Raw genomic sequence first — 4,875 nt, forward strand, 5'->3', positions numbered from 1 at the left:
GATTTTTGCACACCCCTAGTCTGAACAGACCAAACTATATGCATAGAGATATGCACTCTCCAATATAGCTAAAGGTTGCCTCATCCTTGCTTCTATCTACCTTCAGTCTTCTACCATCCTCATATTCTAAGAGATGAACATGTTTTCTGTTCGACTTGGTTCTATCGAATAATTTAGAGTGATGAAATCTTCTACATCTTAGTAGACTACATCATTCATAGTTTCAAAATTTCAGATTTGATGAGCCATCCATTTTCCAGAAGGTGTTTATTCATATATTCCGTTTCTTTACTTTCTATAGACTGGTTGGGGGGGCCTTGTCCCGGCCTAGACAGATGACTTCGTAGACTGGAATTGGTTAATGTTTTGCTATGACTTTATTGCTAGAGTTTGCTAAAAAGATTTCTGGATCTTTGTTGTATCTTCCACATTCGTATGAATTATGTTTATGATAGTATGCTAAGGGGTGTTTCGGGCCTTCGTGGTTCGGAATGCCCATCGCGGCCAAGGCCTCTGTTCGGGTCGTGACACCTCTGTTCTCTGCATATAGTTTTTCCCTTCTCAGAGGCTCTTCTGCACCATCAACAGGTCGTCTATCTACTGCTTCAATAGTCCTATTAGCAGATATATAAAATTTTTCTCCGTTTTTGGAGTTCTCAGTGATCTAAGATGGCTCTATTGGATTACTCTGACTTGTTTTAGATATGTTCTTTTCTGCATCTAAGTACCTATCCAAGTACTTGAATAATCCCAAATGTCTAGCCTTGTCTCTGAAACTAACACTATTTGAATCTCTACCTATGCGGGAAGAAAGCCTTAGAAGCTCCTGTAAAATCACTCTTTACTTGAATACTCCTGTAAATCATACTCTTCACAAAAACTATTCCCAGAATCCAAAATATCAGAAAGAAACTTTTGGGGAAATCCAAAAAACTGTTCAGAGCAGTTTGGGAGGAAAAATAAAAAAAAATACATCTTTTAGCACATCAATAGCAAGATATCAACCATAAATAACACAACAGAATGCACCTTGGAAGTGAAGAAATAAATTTCTGTAGACAAAAAATTCCCCTGGAGCTTTGGCATAGATGTAGACCCAATGTAGCAGCTTATATAAGAGCAACTCTCAGCATTATGCAAGAACAAAACATTAAGCGGTCATTTGGTAGAGTGTATTGAAATGTTAATGCGTGTATTAGTTTAATGTATATTAGTAGTACCTTATTTGGTATACCTTTTTACCCTATATATAACTAATGCAAGCATTAACTATACACTCTATTGTGTATTGAGGTGTGTATTACTAATACCTCAAAATTCATGGCATTAGCAATGCAATGAATCTAATGCATGCATTAACATGCTTAAAGACCCTATTACCCCTCAAAGAATCTTCCGCATTCTTTCCAACATATATATTGAGGGTATTATGCAAATTAATTTTTTTTTTTAGAAATTATGTAATTCATGTTTTGTTTAAGACATCGAACGAAACACTGCATAAAAAAACACAAGTATAACTAATGTAAGCATAACTAACACAAATATTACTAATACAAGCATTACTAATACATCATATTTTGCATTATTCTTATACACTTATCAAACGACCTCTAAGTGGTTTCAAATAAAAAAGAGAATGTCTTGTCAAAAATAAGTAAAAGACATATTTATCTTATTAACGGATCTTGGGGGCAGAGGCGGATTCAAGATTTAAAAGATCCGAGTGCTACCTTGTTTAGAACAATAACATATACTCCGTACGATATTTTAGGATAGTGGAGTCAATATTCAAATAATAAATTATAATTATATATATCAACAAATATTGGAATTACATGAAGGTCTGCTTAGTTGGTATTATCAAGTGCTTTATAAGAAGAGGTCAAGGTTTCCATTCTTCATTACCAAAAAAAGGTGTATTTTGTGGAGGTTTAATTAGGGGGTCGGTATTAACCTCCACAAATATATCAAATTGCGGGGGTTTGTATATCGCTATTATTTTAATTACAATTGGGGAGGTTAAAACCCTCGCTATCATTAAATAAATCGTGAATATTTTGATGCGGTTGAACCCCTGCTATACTTAAAAAAATAAACCGCGAATAATTTTGGGGCAGTGAAATAAACCCGCGAATATATCAATTTTTCTCAAAAGCCTTCTTTCCTTTCTTCAATAATCCGTCCCTCACCGACCAGACCTCTCTCCGGCGATTCCAGTTCTCCGGCGACTGCGGTAGTCAGCAGCGGCGACATCTAGTCAGATAATTTTAGCTGAAATATTTGAGGTATCAGCTATGTAAATAATTTGCATATTGTGCTTTTTTCTTGTTTTGTCAACAAATTACTCTCTTGTTTGTTTTGATTTAATTGCAAAAAAAAGGATAAAAATGGAATCTTTAATTGATGGGGTTATTCTATTTGGTGGTGAAAATGATTTAGGTGCAAAAAAAGGGGGGGAAATAGAACCTTTATTTGTTTGGCTTATTGTTAATCTTGAGTTTGTGGAGAAAAATTTATTTATTTGAAGCATTGTTGTAAAGATTTTGTGAGGTAGTGATAATGATCTACGTACACTCGACCCTCCCTAAGCCTCGCTAGTGGGATTTCAGTGAGTATTATTATTGCAAATGGTTGGACTCAAGATGAGTTAGCTGGTGGTGCTTGATTGAATCTCCATTAGGTAGCTTTTTTTGTTTTTATTTTAATTTCCTAAACTTATTGTTTCACGTTTTTCTCTTATGTTCTTCTATCGAACTTGCAAATTTCTTAGGTTATTGGTGTCTTTTTTTTTCATATTGACGTTTTGCACATGAGACATAGTTCAAATCTAAAATTAGTTTGTTATGTTGGTTGGACATTTCTGTATAATATGACATTTTTCTTTATGAGTAGTGAGTTCACTTTTTGGAGATACTATTAGCCATTATACACTGATAATGTTATGTCAAATGAGTTTGATTGGTATGTTTTAGTGGCTTGGTACTAGTTTTTTACTTCCTTACCAGGCAGTATCTTACAACTATCTCAAGTTGTTATATGTTTAGTTTTATGGTCAGAACATAGAAAAGATTTGCAGTTTTTTTTTATATTTTTGTGATCTTCTGGCAAATGGTTATGTGCAAGCAAGTAGCTCTGACTCATGGTCCGCAAAACGTCAAACCTCAGGTGAAAGTTACTGATGAGAGTGGTCATTTTTTGCTTTGAGGTATGGCAGAATGAATATCTTTTCATAACTCTTTTCTGCTTATTGAATGCTTGTCTTCACTCTTACAGGATACTGTTTAGGTGAATTACGATAATTAAATGTATAATGGCATGTATCTGTCACAGTAGCCCTGTTACACTAAAGCATGATATGTAGGGTGCATCAATAACATACCTTTGCTGACTCTTGCGACTAGCTGGGAGGGTGCACAACAAGAAATTCATCATTTATTGGTGCTTGTTTATTAAGACATATCATTTCTTTATTTGTGGGGGGTGGGGTGGGGATGGGGGTTGTTGGAGATCACTCACTGTGTGTTGTCTTGGAAAGTCAATTTGATCGATAGTGATCTAGAAGAACCAATTGGTCAATAACTGGTGAGTAATAGGAGAAAAATAGCTTGAAGGAAAAAGTTGAATCTTCTAAATTTGCATCAAATCTAGTCTGTATTCTGCTTTATTTATTTATTTATTAAACATATTCCTAAGCTGAGGGTCTATCGAGAACAACCTCTCTACTTCTTCGGAGGTAGTGGTATAGATCGCGTACACTCTACCCTCCTCAGACCCCACTATGTGGGAATACATTGGGTATGTTGTTGTTGTTGTACTGTTTGATGTTTGATTTCATCGAATAGGAAAGGCTAGGACAGAATGCAATTTCTCTTTGTCTAACCTATCATATCTTGATGCACCAAAACACAACCCTTTAGCTCTTTGATAATCTGACTTTGAACTCTTAATTATGTTGCAGATTAGTTCTTAACATATTTAGATGGATAAATCTTAGATTGGAAAGCCCAGGAACACATCTGAATATAAGCGTTGTTTGATTCAATTTCTGGGACTCTGCATTTATGAATGACATGGATGAAGCCGATGAAGAAGAAATATACGAGAATGAGCCACACCAACAACAATAATATGAACGCTTTTTGATGATAATTATGAAAATATTCAAATTGCGATAGAGGAGCATATGTTTAATAGGAATTAAGATACTTTATTTGATATGAAAAGGTTCAATTTTGATGAACTGCATATTACATTATCATAGTCATCATTATGTCGTCCAATTCTGAATGTTTTCTATGTGATATAAGTTATGTGAATATATTCCGTTCTAATTTTTTGAGTTTAAGGGTTATGTTTAGTTTGATCAAATGCGTCTATTTGGATTTGAAAGATAATGATTCCTCGAGGAACTTCTGTACTAGCACCTGATGCAATTTGTCAAGGAGAGGATGAAACCATTAAGTTACAATTATATTTCAAATGCATATCATTCTAATCCATTCTATCTATGGTAAGTGTCTTCAAATTGAAAACATTTTCTATGTAGATTTTCTTATTCAAGTTGCAGGTAAAAATATTTCATTGTTGGTGATTAGTTAATTTGTTTCTTCTTCAAGTTCCAAGTAATAATATTTCATTGATGTTCTAATATATCTTCCTTTGTTGAATATAGATATGTCGAAGAGAAAATGTGACACAAGAAAGACAAGGAAACACGAAACAAACACCAAATCAATCCACAAGTTTGAAGAACCGAGGACCCCCTTGGTGACCACTCTCGGATTCACTACAACAACAATGAAAACACAATAACAACAAGATATTTAAGGTGTAAAATACACCAAAATAGCAAAAATATGGCGAGATGGACAA

At 34.3% G+C, this 4,875-nt stretch overlaps 1 long non-coding RNA gene across 1 annotated transcript; it reads left to right on the forward strand.

Annotated features, from left to right (window-relative positions):
* Positions 1–3,124: 3,124 nt before the first annotated feature.
* On the forward strand, positions 3,125–4,258 carry LOC124888658. Its single transcript, XR_007047235.1, has 2 exons — positions 3,125–3,168; positions 3,962–4,258. It is a non-coding gene; the product is annotated as an uncharacterized LOC124888658 (long non-coding RNA).
* Positions 4,259–4,875: the final 617 nt, after the last annotated feature.

Source organism: Capsicum annuum, chromosome 11, assembly GCF_002878395.1.
Source record: "Capsicum annuum cultivar UCD-10X-F1 chromosome 11, UCD10Xv1.1, whole genome shotgun sequence".
NCBI classification, from domain to species: domain Eukaryota; kingdom Viridiplantae; phylum Streptophyta; class Magnoliopsida; order Solanales; family Solanaceae; genus Capsicum; species Capsicum annuum.